Source organism: Saccopteryx bilineata, chromosome 4, assembly GCF_036850765.1.
Source record: "Saccopteryx bilineata isolate mSacBil1 chromosome 4, mSacBil1_pri_phased_curated, whole genome shotgun sequence".
In the NCBI taxonomy this organism is placed as follows: domain Eukaryota; kingdom Metazoa; phylum Chordata; class Mammalia; order Chiroptera; family Emballonuridae; genus Saccopteryx; species Saccopteryx bilineata.
The window spans coordinates 94,378,716-94,396,478 of NC_089493.1; the positions used below are offsets into that span (position 1 = coordinate 94,378,716).

The following is a 17,763-nucleotide window of genomic DNA, read 5'->3' on the forward strand; positions in this document are numbered from 1 at the left end:
TTTGTTGATCTTTCATATTGCTTTTTTACCCTCTATGTCACTTACTGCTGCTATGATCTTATTTCATTTCTTCTACTTCCTCTGGGCTTTATTTGTTGTTCTTTTCCTAGTTCTTTTGTATGCAGGGTTAAGTTGTTTATTTGAGCTTTTACCTCCTTCTTAAGGTATCCTTATAATGCTATGAACTTCCCTCTCAGGATGGCTTTCACTGTGTCCTATAAATTTTGAGTTTTTAATGTTTATTTTTATTTGTTTCAAGGAAATTTTTTATTTCTTCCTTGATCTCATTGTTAACCCATTTGTTATTTAATAACATGCTATTTAGCTTCCAAGTGATTGAATGTTTTTCTATTGTAGTTGATTTCTAGTTTCATACCACTGTGATCACAGAAGATGCTTGATATTGATATAATTTCAATTTTCTTAAATTTATTGAGACTTGTTTTGTGTCATAACATGTGATCTATTTTAGAGAATGTACCATGAGCACTTGTAAAGAATGTATATTTTTTGTTTTGGGGTGAAAGGTTCTAGAGATATCCATTAAATCCAGTTGACCCGGTGTGTCATTTAAGGCTACTTTTTCTTTGTTAATTATCTGCCTGGAGAATCTAGCTATTGATGTTGGTGGGGTATTAATATCCCCTACTATTATAGTATTGCTGTCAATCTCGCCCTTTATGTCCATCAAAATCTGCTTTATATATTTAGGTGTTCCTATATTAGGTGCATAAATATTTACAATAGTTATATCCTCCTGTTGAATTGCTCCCTTTATCATGATGTAGTGACCTTCCTTATCCCTTACTATAGTGTTTGTTTTAAAGTCTATTTTGTCAGATATAAGTATTGCTACCCCAGCTTTTCCTCATTTCCATTTGCATGATACACTTTTTTTCATCCCTTCACTTTCAGTCTATGTGTATCTTTTGTTCTGAGGTGGGTCTCTTATAGACAGCATATGTATGGGTCCTATTTTCTTATCCATGCAGCTACCCTATGTCTTTTGATTAGAGCATCTAATCCACTTACATTTAAGGTTATTATTGACATGTACTTATTTATTGTCATTTTATTCTTTAAATCTACATTCCTCTTTTTTTTCTATTTTTTTTTCTTTTCCTTTGCTCCTTTAACAGCAGGCCCCTAAACATTTCTGCAGTATGTGTTTGGTTGTAATAAATTCCTTCAGTTTCTTTTGTCTGGGAAGCTTTTTATTTCTCCTTCAATTTTAAATGATTACCTTGATTGGTAAAGTAGTCTTGGTTATAGGTTCTTGTTTTGCATCACTTTGAATACTCTTTGCCAATCCCTTCTGTCCTGAAGTGTTTCTGTGGAGAAGACGGATGTCATCCTTTGGGGGTTCCTCTGTGGGTAATTAACTGCTTTTCTCTTACAGCTTTTAGTATTCTTTCTTGTCTCTTAACTTTGGCATTTTAGTTATAATGTATCTTGGTGTAGGCAATTTTGGGTCCCCCTTTAATGGAACTCTTTGTGCTTCTTGAACTTGTGTGACACTTCCCTTCATAAATTCAGGGAAATTTTCAGCTATAATTTCTTCAAACAAGTTCTCTATTCTTTGCTTATTCTCTTCTCCTTTGGGAACCCCTTTGATGCAGATGTTGTTTCTCTTCATGTTGTCACAGTGGTCTCTTAGAATTTCCTCAGTATTTTTGAGCCTTTTTTTATTTTGTTGCTCTACTTCTGTGCTTATGTTTATCTTGTTTTCTAAGTCACTGATTCAACCCTCTGCTTTATCTAGCCTGTTGTTGATTCCTTCTAGTACCACCTTTATTTCTGATATCGTATTTGTCATTTCTGACTGATTCTTTTTAATGTTTTCAAGTTCCTTTTTGATGCTTGCTATCTCTTTGTTTAGGTGTTCTTTATGACCACCCATTGTTGCTTTATGATCTTTGAGCATCCCAAAAATCATTATTTTAAACTCTGCATCTGGTATTTTGGTTACATTCATTTTATTTAGTTGTTTTTCTTATTTCTCTTATTGTTTCATTTGGGTCACTTTTTTTTGTCTTCTCATTTTGTTTGTGTATTAGGTAGCACTGTCTGACTTTGAACTTTTTGTGGTGATTTATGAGGAAGATGGGCTTGGTGATACTGACCTCCAGGCCACCTGTTTTTCTTGTTCTAAGAATGCTTGAGGTACTATATTCCCTCTTGTTGTATTGAATGCAGTTATTCCTTTTGTGGGTATGGTTATTCCTTTAGATTGGCTGGCTCTAAGGGTTAACCTTAATCATGTGTATTACACACTGTTCTATGCCAGTCTTGTTGGGTATATTTATTCTCCACTGTGTCTGGTGCCTGCTAGACCCCTCCTTTGGGTGTGCTGTTGCTGGGTTGGTGCTGTCTGCCACCCACAACCAGTTGTGTTGGTTCTATATCTTCTTGGGTTGACATCAGCTGTTGTTTTTAACTTGCTATGGGCTACTTGTTTGCAGCTACTGCTCTTTTCACTCTGTGTTTTCTGGGAGTGGCCAACCTGTGTATAAGGAACAACTTCCTTCTGCTTAGAGATGACAGCAACCCCATAAAAGCTCCAAGTTCTGTAAGATTTGCTTTCACTTTTCAGCTGCTCTGCCTCCTCTTGTAGCTGCCTGGTCTTTCCACAGAGTCTTATGTATAGAGATTGTAGTGTGGGCCCAGATTGACCTCAACCAACCAACCCCTCTACAGTTTGCAATCTTGTTGGATTAGGGCAGCTGAAGTTGGGAATACAACATTAGTGGGACCCACTACTTCAGCAGTCTCTTGTCAGTAGCTCAGTATGGGGAATGTGGCCTTTACTTCAGAGCCTAATCATTCAACCTCTGCTGAATACTCAAATTGTATTTCTCTCCAACAAGGTGAGCAGCAGGTTGAGATCAAAGTAGGGCTGACAGTCCCCTCTGCAGAAGTTCTTACAGCTCGTGAGATCCTGGTCTCAGGCCGGAAGACTGAGAGAGTCCTCTCCTGGGGTTAACTGTGCCCCCCCCCCCAGAAAGTAGCTAAGCCTCTCAACCAGATCCAATAATAGGCTTACAAGGATCCACACTTTAAATGTCCATGCTCCAAGCCTCTCTCCCTTTTTGCTATGGAATCTAGCCCAGCACCTGGGCTGGCTGCATGAAGCTCCACCCTATTTAATGCACATGAGCTTCTGTGCTGGTGCTGATCACAGAGAGCAAAATTCGCCTAAGCTGAGCCAGGTGTGAGGCATCCTTCCTTTGGATACCACTATAGCAAAGGTTGTTAGGTCCTGAATTAATGCTCTCCACAGCTGGCTACTGGATGTGCCAGCCCTGGGCCTCCCTGGCAGGAACCCGGCACAGAGACCAGTGGGAGATACTGCCTGTGACTGGCCCTCAGCAACCTTCTCTCTCTCTCTCTTTTTTTTTTACAGAGACAGAGAAAGAGTCAGAGAGAGGGATAGATAGGGACAGACAGACAGGAATGAAGAGAGATGAGAAGCATCAATTATCAGTTTTTTGTTGTGAAACCTTAGTTGTTCATTGATTGCTTTCTCATATGTGCCTTGACTGTGGGCCTTCAGCAGACCAAGTGACCCCTTGCTTGAGCCAGTGACTTTGGGTCCAAGCTGGTGAGCTTTGCTCAAAGCAGATGAGCCCACACTCAAGCTGGCGACCTCAGGGTCTCGAACCTGGGTCCTCCACATCCCAGTTTGATGCTCTATCCACTGCACCACCACCTGGTCAGGCCCTCAGCAACCTTCTTGGAGCCACAAGCAATCCAGAGTTAGTGGCTTCCTCCCCTGGGTCCTGGTGTACATAGAAATACCAGGCTGCATAACTGGGCTGGCTTTTACCCACACTGGTCCTGGAGGAAAATCCCCTTAAAGGGCCAAGGATCCCTGAGTCTCACCTCCTGCAACCTCTGTCTGCTTGCTGTCTGCTTGTTGGGCCCAGCCACTGAAAAAACCCCTGCTAGTCTGGAGCATGCAGCAATTCAGGGATTAGAAAGGGTGGTGGATATGGCTACACCCCTGGCCCCAGGTGTCAGTCTGTCCAGTCTTTTTGCATAGACCCCATTAGGGAATGGCCCTAGGTGTCTGGTGGGTGTGGCCTTTTACCCCAGAGGTGTGGTCTGCCTACACTCTGGATAGTTTCCACTGAGCCTCCCATGAGGTGGAATCATCAGTCTTAGCTTCAGGAGCATTGGGTGGTGGGGGAGAAGCTCTGGCCTCAACACCAGAAAACTGAGTCACTGATGTGCCTCCACTTCCTGGCTTCTCAGTACAACCCAGTCACCATGACTGGAGCAGGAGATACTCCTGAGCACAGAGCAGTTGCTTCTCCCCAGGCTGGTACCACTCAGAGGGGACTACTCCACCCAAGAAAGATGGCGACTGCAGTACTGAAGAATGACTCAACACAGGGATTCTGGTGGCTGTCCCAACAGTGTATCTTTTGGGCCTCCAACTTTACACTCTCCTCATGCAACTCTAGTCCTCTTAGCTCTTCCTCCACTGGAGCCCTGAGTAAGTAGCTGTAAGATTTTCTGCACTTGCCCTTTAAGATGAAGCTTGCGTCTCTGAGAGCTCCGTTTCTTTCTTGCAAATGGAAACCTGGCTCTTTTCACCTCCAAATACTGCATGAGCACCTCTTCTAGACTCTGGGGTTCTAAGCTGGAGCTCCAGGCCTGGGGCTGAGCACCCACACCTCTCAGGGTGACCCTCCTCACAGTGAGACTCCTTCCAGACTCTCAACTGCTGCTCACTCCTGGGAGTGGGGTTGCCCTTTCTGCTTTTCTGCTCTTCCTACTAGGCTTGTGGCTTCTTCAGTGATCCTTGGTTATAAACTCCTCTTTGTTTAGTCCAAGTTGGTTTCTCAAGATGATTGTTCTTAAATTAAGTTGTAAACCAATTTGGTCCTGGGAGGTGGCAGTTGGAATGTCCGCCTACTCCATCACCATCTTTGAATCCCCCCTAAATATCTTATATCTACTTAAAAAAAGATTTTATTTATTGATTTTACAGGGAAGAGGGGCAGGGGGAACAAGAACTAGGAACTTATAGTTGCTTCACTTTAGTTGATAATTGGTTGCTTGTCATATATGCCTTGACCAGATAAGCCCTGGGTTGTGACTGGTGAGCTCTGCATTCTACTGAGCCAGTTGATGCTTTATCCACTGCTCCACCACAAGCCAGGCTACTTTTTGTTTTTTATCACTATCAGCTCAGGGGAAAACTTCTCAGTACATCCCAAGGCCTGCTGAAATCCATGAAAATCCTGAGGTTACTTATCCAAAGGAAGCACTTATGTTCAGTTATCTAAAATCCATCATCCCAGCCTGGAAATTTGACCTGAGAAAGACTCTGAGGATAAGAGGAGGGAGACTGATATAGTTCAACCCTTAAAGGGAAGCAGGTTAACCTCACAGGACGGAGCCTTTAGCCTGTGGAATCTGACTCTGTGCCCAGGTAGACATTATCAGGATTGAGTTGAACTGTAGAACATGTAGCTAGTGGCAGGTAATTTCTTGGTGCAAGGAAAAAACCCTCACATCAGACCTGATTGTGGGCCTGACCAGGTGGTGGCACAGTGGATAGAGCATCAGCTTGGGATGTGGAAGACCCAGGTTCGAAACCCCAAGGTTGCCAGCTTGAGCACAGGCTCATCTGGTTTGAGCATGGCTCATCAGCTTGAGCCCAAGGTCACTGGCTTAAGCAAGGGGTCACTCGGTCTGCTGTAGCCCCCCGGTCAAGGCACATATGAGAAAGCAATCAATGAACAACTGAGGTGTCTCAACGAAGAATTGATGCTTCTCACCTCTCTCCCTTCTTGTCTGTCTGTCCCTATCTATACCTCTCTCTGACTCTCCCTCTGTTTCTGTCAAAAAAAAAAAAAAAAGAATTGATTGTGGAATTATACCCCAGCCTACTCTCTTTTTTCTTTTGCACCTATGGACCTTAGAACACATTATATAGTTTATTTTGCTGTATATTGTATGTCTCTCCAGTAGAATGTAAGCTCTGTAGGGCATGATCTTTGTTTTGTTCATGGTTGCACCCTAAGGTCCTAGAACAGTGCATGGCATTGAGAAATACCAATGAATTTATTCAATGAATGAACACATTCTGCCACCTTTATTGATGAGAGTTTTACCTGCTGCTTTCTCACCACAATGAAGAAACTTGAAGGTTGGATCTTATTTTTATATGTGTTCTCCAAGGTGCCTGTCCCAATAGTTGGTTTGCAGTAGGGAACAATATATGCTTTTGTAATTGAATTATTCTCATGACCAGGACCCATCCTCAGGAGGTCTGAAGAGGGGCATTTGCGAGGGTTTTCAGTGAGTTAAGGGCCAGTGGTCACACTGAAAACTGTCTCAGGGGCTCCTTTGGGACCAATTCAGGACAAGACATATAGATGGCAGTAGAGCAAGAGAGGTATCTGCAAAACCTTAAATGACTTGAAGACCAGTTTCTCCTCGATTCTTCTGAGCCTCAGACATGTGCACACAGAAGAATGGTGCCCTCACACATGTCTCAGGATAATAGAAAGCGCCCTTACCAAGAGGAGCCAAATCCAAAAAGAACTTCAGTATATCAACTCTCACCTGTTTAAATTAGACATTTTCAACCTGAAAATATACACAAGATAGTGTCACTTTCTTTATCCAAGGGGTCAAAGGCCTATGTAACATAAAAATAATTAACAACTACTAGCCTCTAGAACTCCAGTAGGAACCCTAGAATCCTTTCACCTCCTCTCACCACTCAATCCAGCCATGTGTCCTCCAACATCCCCAGCTCAGAGAATGGATAGAGCTTGCTATGAACATTCACCCACACCACTGTAATGGGTCAGGGAGGCAACAGAAGGTGAGATAGCAGAGGCTTAACTTCAGCTATGTTGGCCTTGGCTCTACTCTTACCAAGAGTTTCCAGACTTGAGGATAAATTTGACTTTATTTTAGGAAAAAAAATGTTTAAAGCATAGAGGACTGAAAGGATCCAGGATCCTTCAGGGACCTAAGCCTCTAGTCCTGTCCCTTATGATTCCTCCAAAGCACCAGCGCTATGAACTCCTTCAGTGCCACAGCCTCCCCACAAAAACCAGTATGATAGTGGAGCCCACAGCAACCACACCTATTAGTGTCACACAGAGGGTCCCAAGGATGAGACTACCTGGGGTTCTTCCTCAAGCCTGGCATGAGCAAGCCTCCAAATTGCTAGTCTATAGATCTCTGTCCCCAGACCTTAATAATCAACTACCTAGCCCACCCACCCTCAGGCTCCTAGGCCCAGACCCACAGCTCCGTGGCCCTCCAATGCTGTCACAGCCGACAGAAAAAGCCAGCCACCACGATGCTCTCGCCAGTGATGTAGCCAGCATCTGGAAAGCATAAGAAGGACACGACTCCTGCACATTCTTCAGCCTTCCCCAGCCTGGACAGAAGGAGGGAGGACAGAACACAACATCAGTGACCTCAGACTCTTGTTCTGCTGCTCTGAGGCTCACAAGCTACAGCGGGGAGCGGGCTTCATGGAGGGACAGGGTAGATTCAGCAGGGCAACTTGCACCCTATAAGGCTGTATAGAGCCCAGACGTCAGCACAAGGAATGGCCCATAGAAGGGAGACGTCTGTGGCTGAGATAGATTCAGCCACCCCTCCCCTACTGTACCCAGACCACCAAAGCCCCAAACCCCACTTGCCTCTGGAGCTCATGCTTGTCTTTTAATTTCTTCCACAAAGACTCGTCCTGAAGCAACTGGGCAAAGGGAAGAGGTGAGAGAGTCAGTGCTGAGAAAACAAGGAGATGGCAGGGCCCAGAGGGGGTCACTTGGCAGGGCTGCCTTTCTAGGTTTTGATGGACTGGGTTATGGCTGAGTTCAGAGGACCATGATGATCTCAGGTATAAAGGTGCTGATACCCTTTATCCCTTACTCTGGGAAGGGTTTTCACTGAGCCAGACTAGGGGACAGAGGACACGCAGGTCCCTGGACATTAAGAATTAGGGAATAAGAAAGGGCCTTGGATGGCTTCTCCTGATGGACGAAAATGGGGCAAACCCTGTTATAGGCTGTCAGTTGGTGAAAAGGGATTGTCCAGGTGTGACAGAACCATTTAGGTGAGGGTGTGAATGAACAATCCAGAAGATTTTAAGAAGCTAAAGCACAAGCTCTTCCCAAACCTGGGGATGTCAAGGCCAACAGAACATGCCTGGGCCCCTGGAACATCACCCTCATTCTGCAACCACTGGAATTAGAAGCTATAGCTGCACACAGAATGAGACAAGGCAAGTGGAGGGAGATGTGGAAATCCAGAAAGACCTCTCTGTCCTCCCCACTCTCAGCTGTGCCTCTGTGTTCTTCAACTGAATCCTATGCCTCAGTCTCCCCAACTCCCAACATTCTCTACCTTAGTCCTGCAGCCTTACCCTCTCTTCTCCACGTGGGGCAGCAGCTGGCTCAGTAGTAGAGCTGGAGATAATCACATTGACATGCAGGATCTGAAATCAGAGCAAGAATATTGTGAAGAGTGAAGAGAGGCACAGTCAGTTCTTACAAGACTTGGAATCCTACAGTTTGCGCAGCAAACCCAGATGGGTGCAGATTGCACAGATTAATTCTCCTTCTGACCCAGGCAGGATGCATTTCCTACTTTACTAGTGGTTTAAGAGGCAGGCAGGCTATCAGACAGACCTGTGAGCAGAGCCCTGAAGATGTGAACTGTTCGGGATTGGGGGGAATAAAGGAAATGTTTAGGCCTTTAAAAGAAACAGGACATGCAGATCAAAGTTATTAGGAGACGGCACTGGGAAAAGACTGAAGAACAAGTGAAAGGAAGTCGTATAGACTCAGAGCAAGGGAGATTCCTGGAAGAGTCATCTTTTTCTCTTGTGTTTCTATTTGTTTATGCTTGCCTCGTCCAAACAGAATTCAAGGCATACTCCCACCACAACAACACAAAACAAATTAAATAGATATTATGCATGAGGAACTGGAGACTAAGAAAAATAAGTGTTGAAAAATAAGAGAAAACAAAAATGAGGTTGTTGCCTCATTACCCAGCACACAGTAAGGACTGAGCATATTCTGTTTCATGTCCTGAAGTGCATGCTGTGAGGGCTACAGACACATCAGCTTATTGCACACTAGCTCTGAGCTTCCTGCTGCTAACATGAAGGCGGAGACAAGAGATGTGCTATTCTGTGAGTTAGGTGCCATGCTGTCCCTGTATGACTAAACCTGGGTCTGGGCTCAGATTAAGGGTCCCTGATCCTCTGGGAACCTTACCCAGTGGGTATAGGAACTGGAGAGAAGGATGAGAGGAACTAATAGGAAAGATGCGAGGTTGAGGCCAGGTCTGCGACGGAGTGCCAGCAGGGATGCCAGTGGCACCAGATGCCTCTAGTGGGCTGCTGTCATTAGTGAGGTCAACTGTGTCCTGTGCCTCTAAAGATGACAGTGCACACCTGTAACTGACCAGGCCTGTCCATTGTCTTCCCCATTCATCCCCTTGGTTATGGGCAGGGTGGAGCTTCAATGGAGTGCTGCTGAGGCCCATCAGATAACAGGTTTCCAGAGTAGGGGTGACCGCCAGGACTATAAAAAGTGGCTCCAACGTATAAAGGGAGACCACCATGAAGTTCCCAAAAGAAAAAATTAAGATCTAAGCTCAAAACAGAGCCATTTCAAAGATGCCTGATCTAAGCCCCATGTGTGTCAGTTCCAAGGATAATGGGCTAAGACAAGAACCCTACCAGACTCAAGAGCCAAATGTGAGCCAAAGAAAAGATAAGAGTCCCACCCTTGCTGAGGGAAATGGTAAGAGTCCCATCCTTGCTGAGGGAAATGGCCCTATTAGCAAAGAAGGAAGCATAGCTCTGTGTGTCACCAAGGCTGTAGTAGGGACCATGAACCTGAAGAGATGGCATACTGAAATGTCTCTGAGAAGGGACTGAGGAGATGGGGAGGTGGGAGGGAGTGGACTAAAAGGAAGATTTCCCAACACACTAGACAGAATAGATAAGATGACTGAGAAGGAAGGAATTCCCCTCATAGGGCACCCAACAAAAATTGCATTCTGATAAAAGCAGAGCATCGAGTAAATTCTAAACTCAATTTGTGACCATCTCACTTCCCAAGTGGTGGCAGGTATAACTGGGGGACAGATTCTTCCCTGGGGTGCAGAACTGCATGTGCAATAGCAAGTCCTTGCAGGGGAGGGGAGAGGCAGAGAAAGCAAGGCCGGCTGTCATCAAGAGCACCCACCTTCAGGAGGAAAGATTTCAAACAGCTCTGAGAAAAAGAGTCATGAGCCATGAACTTAGACACTAACAGGGCAAATGACTCGGGGGTTAGGAGACTGTCAGCAATGAAACCCCAGCTATCCAAACAAATGGTCCTTCAGAGGCATTGAGGAAGCTGGACAGCCTGGAGGCTGCTGGCAGCAGCTGTGGGAGCTCAGGTTTCAGGTGTCCTGAGGATGGAGGGAAGGACACCTGCCAAGGGCAGAGAGCAGGAGGGGCGGCCTGGGAGCATGGGCACAGAGTGCAGGGAGCTGGGGAGGGCAGAAGCAAATGCCCTGGCCCAGAGCTTGGGGCAGAGGGTTCTGCTAACGATGACAGGAGGAACCTGACTCCATCTGTCCATCTGTCCGTCAGAGGGACAGGGAACAAAACACAGGAGTGAATGGAACAGGAGTCGTGGGAGAGTAATGAAGCCCAAGATGGACCTCAAGGCAAACTCAAGGTCTCTCCTGGACCCTTGTACACCAGGTGGCGGGATTGTTAAGGTGACTCGTATGGAGTTGGAACATCTGAGCCCATGATCAGGTGATAGTTGGGTCCAGGCTTGACAGGTGCAGCAGGTTCATCTGAGGATAGTGAGGAGTCCTGGTGCAGGAAAGGCAGAGACTCTCAACAGCAAGCACGAGTCACTACAGAGGAGCACCACCATTCATATAAGTCCCGCAGAAGGGTGTAAGAACATAGATTGTTGACAGAGAGGGGACCTTAGGATTCATGAGACCTGCCAAGAACAGTGACTCCCACAGCTCTGTGCCCAGAGCCTGGACCATGCCTGCTGCACAGCAAGTCCTCACTAAATATTTGCTGAATGAATAAATGCAAAGGGTGGGAGGAGAAAAGAAAGAAGAAAGAGTGTAAGAACTAGCTTTAAAAACACAAACCAGAAAGCAGCCATAGGACACATGGCCAGGGTAAGGGGAAGAATGGTCAGGCTGCCCCAGTGCCTGTGCTTACAATAAAGTTGGGACGGTGAGGAAGGGTCTTTGTGGGGGCAGAGCCTCTGGAGCCATCAGCCCCTCAGCCAGCTCCCAGCAGGCTCTCACCTTGTCCCAAACCTCCTTACTGGCCGCCAGGGTGCCCTCCACCAGGGGGTTGACTGCAGCATTACACACCAGGAAGTCGACACCCCCACTGTGCTCCAGGGCCTGATGGGAAGGGTGACATGAAGGGGTGGGTGAGTATGGCGATGGTCTGAGGGGCATGGCGCATTGAGCCAAAGCCGGCAGAGCGCATACTGTCTCAACCATGAATGGTGACAAGGCTCCTGTGAGAACCCAACCTGCTGAAGGGAAGTGCCCTGGACAGGCCAGGGGCAGGTTCTCCGTGTGAGGGCCTCGGGGGCTCGAGGTCTTTTGCAGGGATCCCTCCGAGGCTAGGCATGGGGAAATTCCTTTAGAACCCCCTCCACCGTAGTTCTCTCAGTGTGTGGGGGGAGGGCTGAAGGGGTGAGTGTCCTCTCATGAACAGGCTATTTTCCAGAGAGCCGGTGTCTGCTCAGGAAGACTGAGAACAATCAAGATCTCAGGACCTGTTCTAGGGCCTTCAGACCCCATTTCAGCCCCTGCTCCTCCCAAGGCTGAACAGTGAGAAAAAAGTTCTGCGTGTTGTCCTCCCACTGTTCTTCCACATCTCGACCCCTTACCGTGACCACCAGCCGCTCCGGGTCCTCAACCCACGTGGCACACGGTGCCCGTCACGCTCAGCCCCTCCCCCCTGCAGCGCTGCCACTGCGCGGCCCACGTTCTGCTGCTTTCGGCTGCTGACCACCACGTGGGCCCCGTCCTGGGCCAGATGCTGGGCGACGGCAAAGCCGATCCTGAGGGAAAACGTGGCTGTGATGGCTTTGTCCCTCTCCACTTTACTCCCGAGGTCCTGATCATGCGACACAAGTTGATTTCCATAGTGTGGTTCAAGAGTTACCTCCAAATCCTTGGCATAGGAGATAGGAACTACTGAATGTTTACTATGTGTCAGACCTTTACCAAGACAAACCCAGTTAATTCTCACAATGATATGTATTATAGTCATCTGGATGAGAAGATTTTCATATCAGTTTAATAAAAGGAATTTTAAAAATGTAATGTTCCATCAGAACAGGTATAAACCACTGGTGCCCATCAACGCTGTAGTCTTTCACTGCCCAGTGTTTTCTCCCTTTTGTTTTGGCCAGAGAACTCTGGTGCAAATTGAACTTCCTCTAAGCCTCACAGCTTTCCTCTGCTCTGCAGTGTAAAATCTTTGATGCTGAGAACACGTTCTGTCCCCTCCGTCTCCTTACTTAAGGTGGTCTGAGGCACTCTTGGCTGGGGCTTGTTGAGCCCCTGTGATCAGGAGCAGAAAGCATGTTTTCGCTCTTGTACAAACTATCTGGGAAGCTTGTAATTTTGACTTATTCATTTGTATTGGAGGCTAGACATTGGGGACACACAGATTTAAATATCATGGAGATCTGGAAGTCTGGGATATGAACAGTTCTAAAATAAAGGGATCTAAATCTGACCAAGAAAGGTCAAAAGGTAGATAATCCCTGTGGCACTCAACACCAGAATTCTCCCTTCTCCTGTCTGCAGTAATGACTCATTCCAGACCATGGCCCATTCTGGCAGTTAGAAGATGACTGGAAATGGAACAACAAAATAAGAGATGTGACAAGCAGGGGTTTATCTATAAAAATCTCTGAGTTGATCATGAGACATCATCCTGTCCAGTGCTCTCCTGATGGTGGGCACCCTGCAGTCATTAGAACCCCTTATTCTGAGATGCCATAGGTATCTGGATTCTCCCTATGAGACCAGAACCCTAACAGACCATGGTGATGTACCCTAGAAGAACAGGGAGAAAGGGCTGTCCTGATGATGATAACAAGTTAAATATCCTAGGGTTACCTAGCCTGTAAGCATCAGAGACTAGATTTAAACACTACTCTAATTCATGTAGAAGCAGCTGATTTTCAAAGATATCCTTCTTGGAACTTAGAAACCCGATGTTTTAGGAAGACATGCTGAGGTTTGGAGTTAATTGTAAATACCAGAGCTGTGTAATGAGGTGGGTGTGTCAGGCAAGGATGTGTGGGAAGGACATCCCCTGGTCTGGGATGGGGATTCTAACATCTCTTGGTCTCATGGACTCCCATTCATTCACCCATTTGTGGACCCAGTGATCACAGCCACCTTCCCAGCCAGGACACAGCTCCTATCTGCTCTTTTGCTGAGAGAAGGACTGAGGGGCAGTGAAGACCCTTAAAGGCCCACGACACAGCTCTGAACATGGTAGTCACTGTCTGGCCTCCCTCTTCCTGGACCCAAGGCTGGGGAAGAATCTGGGAAGACAGTCATATCATGACCCAAGTTGGGATCTGTGTCTCCACACATCCTTCATGAAAAGGATCCACTGAAGTCTCTGATATTGTCCTCTCATCCTTTAAACTTACCAGGAAAGAACAGAGCTGCTCTGGTCCTTTCCACGACCTATTGCCCAGGCAGGCTCCCCGTCATAGTGAAGCACACCACCATGGTGCTGGGCCTCTGGTAGATACCTGAGTGATACTTGCCTGACTCATCTCCACACCCTCAAACATGGAATGTCACTGTTCTCTTCTGAGAGTCACCTTTTTACTTCCTTTTACACATTTATTCTTCTGCAAAGAAACTGCATTGAATTTTCTTCTCAATTCTCCCCTGCCTACTGCAACCACTCTAGTCAAAGCTCTTGTCACTGCCTCAATCTTCTGAAACTCCCGTTCCTTCAGCAACCTCCTCTTCCCTAAGCTCTCTACCTGAACCAACTATAATTGTCCCCTTATCAGTTACACTAAATTTGTCATCATTTTTGAGAGGAAAATTGCTTCCCCTCATTGCAAATTATTCTTATTCAAATTTAGATAAAAACCCAGTCACTCATGCTTTGTGCTAAAAACTTCCATAGGGCCTGCACCCTCACCACTCCTGAACCCTAGCCATACTGTCCAGACCCAACTGTCCATAGATCCTATGGCAAAGAAATGTGGACACAGAAATGATATTCCAGGAATGTGTGCACACAAAGTGATAAGTGAGACCCAAAGTGAGAAATTTGGCTTCAGTAATAAGTAGCTTTTTAGTTGTAATGAATATGAGATATGTAAGGGTTAAGAAATAGTTCATCTGCTTGCTGGTCTCTCTTAATGGTTTCCTGGCCTTTACTTTGAAATGTTGCAAAGTTTACCTTTGCAGCAATTTTGGGGAAAGCTAACATTGGGGGTGGACCTGACAATTATGGGAGTTTAAGCCACAATAGTTATTTGTAAAAGCCTAGCCACAGGATTTACTATGAAAAGTTAAAGCTTATACATTAGTTAAAAACTTAGTTCACCAATCTTAAATCTTTACTTTGTATCCCAAATAAACAGGGAGTCTTTTTATAGATAATTCCCAGAGGCAGATGGTCCCAAAGGTGCCAGGTCTTGGTTCCTGGGAGACACCTGACCTCAGCTGACTTGAAGATTTATCAAAGACGCCAAATAGGACCATGCTGATTAGGCCTGTGCTGCATCAGAAGAACTTGCAGAGGAGATATTTCTGCAGCTGAACCTTTACCTGCACATTGTTATGTGACTAACTGCTCAGGCCATTTACTTTTTTCTCTTTTTCCCTGAACCCTATAGAAACTGCCAGCACCGGGAGAGTGTTAAAGCAGCTTTATGGGGAGTGACGTCACGGAAATGGCGCCGTGAGCAGCGCGTCCAACAGCTCTCCCCTAAATCACAACAAATTTATCAACTAGAAACAGAAAAATTTATCCTCGGAGCATTCCGGAGTTCCACACAAACTGATAGCGAAAGGACTGTTATCACTTGAATCTGAGAGACGAGGGTGTGGAGGAATCTACCACAGGGACGTTCTTTCAAACCGCAAGGGAGTGCGCCTGCGGTGAGTCAGCCCAAATACTTGGGAACCGCGAGCCGCCCCGAGCGGCCGACGCGAGCCACCACCGCGAGCCCCCGCGAGCGGCCGCCACGAGCCACTGCCGTGAGCCACCGCGAGCAGCCGCGCGTGCACCCAGTCCGGTTGAGCACCGCTGACGTTCCCAGCGGCCCGCACACTGCGAGTGGGGGTCGCCGGCCACTGGTGCCCGGAGCGCCCCATTCGCGCGCGTGCCTTGGGCATTCCACGCGCCCAGGGCGCCCTGCTGGCCCGCACACCCAGGGGGCTCCATTATCCTGCGCCTGGTGCGGTCCAGCCGCCAGCGGCGGGGCGAGCGGGAGAGGCTTGGGAGATTCTCTCCGTGGGCGGGGCACCTCACCCAGCCATTCAAGCTAACAATCAAGCGTTGGGGGAGGGGCGCGCGCAGGCAGCCTAAAATACCTTCGGAAGCACAGCTGCGACCCAATCACTGAAATTAGCTTAACCCATAAAATCTGCGCACCCTCGGTTCTAATTGATAAAATCTCTCTCAGTTCAGCGATCCAAGACAAGAGGCGTGATATTTTTTAGTGCCTCTCGCTAAAGGGGCGGGGGCAACTTCTGATTGATAGAGCCTCCATATTTAGGGATAAACGCTAACAAGAAGGACTTGGCAGATAATAAGGTCTATACTACACTAGTCGTAAGCAGAGACTAGTGCCTCTTCTTCCCTGCAAAAACAGGCTACAAAGTGTGGAAAGCCTGGGTTGAGAGGTCCAACTAAATGATAGGCGCTGAACAGTCACCTTGACAACAATTGACTCCCACCCCCGCCTGATTACACTGGAGGCCCTGACTGTCAGAGCCTTTCCCAAAGCCTTGCACTGAGTGGGGATAGAGTGGGGATTTCCCAGCTCTTTGAGCCTCTTACTCCCCAGGCAGAAGCAGTTGCAGCCTTATAGCTGGATCACCAGGCTGCTAATTCAGAAAGGGGGGACTAGGAGAGAGAATCCAGGAAAGCAAACTCTCTCATCGTTGGACCCTGCAAACGCCAACAAGCCTTTACTTCCAGCAAGACTAAAGCCAATTATATGACATTGCCATAGAATCCCATCAACTGCAAATCCCTACCTAAGAGTGACACAGGGGCAGAGCCTGGGGTACAGAGTCACCGACCAGGAAGAGGGAGAGAAAAGAAAAAGGAAGAAGTTAACCTCTCAAAATCAAGAAAAACCCACAGACTTTACAACTTGATCCACTATTTTTTGTTGTTGTTGTTGTTGTTTGTTTCTTCTATCTTTTTGCCTTTATTTCCTCCACCTCGGTCCTTCTATTCTCTGCCCATCTTATGCTTCTTCTTTCTTGAACTACACTACCCATGAGTGTTGCATTTTATTTTTCTTCTTCATCCTCACCCTCCTTTAAGGTTATACTCCAAAACACTTAACTCTCACTCTCTCCTCTTTTTTTTCTTTTTGTCTTGCTTTATTTTGTTTCTTTCTCTTCCTATTTTATTTCTTCCTTCGTTTTTCTCTTTTTCTTATTTTTTCCTTTCTATTCGTTTTTTCTTTTCTCATTTTACTTTCCTCCCATATAATCCTCAATCACGAACAAATTAGTTAATTTGGGACTCAAGGCCTTTATTTGGCTTTATTTCTCTTTTTTGCTTTTGTTTTTATTTATTTCTTGTTTGTTTATTTTTGTGGCATTTTGGGTCCTCCCAACCCAAGGTCTCCATTGTATTTAGTCTTCGCTCCACTTAATACAACAGATTTTTACTTATTATTTTTATTTTTTCTTCTTTATTATTCTTTTTTGGTCCTTTTTTCTGGTTCCCTCTTATCCCTCTCATTATATCTCTTAGTTGACCATCACATAAAAGCAAATCATCTTATGCTTGTCTAAGATTTTCTTCCTTATTATTTTTTTTTTTTTTTGCATTTAGTAGGTCCCTACTGCCTTTTTTTTGCCCCTTGAACTCTTCACCCCAAATCAGGCCCTCCATTATAGGCACGATATTTCCCTGAGAAGGGGAGAGGAGGGAAAGAGAAGAGAGAAAAAAAGGGGGAAATAATAAATTATTAGTTTTTTTTTGTGGGGTGTTTTACCTTTTTTTTTTTTTTTTTACTTTTTACTCTTTATTAATTCTAATTAGTGCTATCAATAAGACCACCCTCAGATGCCGATAAGAAAGAGGAAATCAAATATTATGGATACAAAAGAAAGAGAGGTAACACAAATAGATGTGGAAAAATCTATGGAGAAAAGACTTAACATATTGGAAGCCTTGGAGCTAAATGACAGAGAATTTAAAATAGAAATCTTAAAAATACTCAGAGATATACAAGAAAACACAGAAAGGCAATATAGGGAGATCAGAAAACAACTCAATGAACACAAAGAATATATTACCAAGGAAATTGAAACTATAAAAACAAATCAAACAGAAATGAAAAACTCAATTCACGAGCTGAAAAACGAGGTAACAAGCTTAGCTAACAGAACAGCCTAGATTGAGGATAGGATTAGTGAAATAGAAGACAAACAACTTGAGGCACAACAGAGAGAAAAAGAAAGAGACTCAAAAATAATAAAAAACGAGAA

General features: G+C 45.7%; 1 pseudogene; it reads right to left on the reverse strand.

The window, feature by feature from the left end:
* Positions 1-7,299: 7,299 nt before the first annotated feature.
* On the reverse strand, positions 7,300-14,787 carry LOC136335500 (dehydrogenase/reductase SDR family member 2, mitochondrial-like; annotated as a pseudogene).
* Between the last annotated feature and the right edge of the window lie 2,976 nt (positions 14,788-17,763).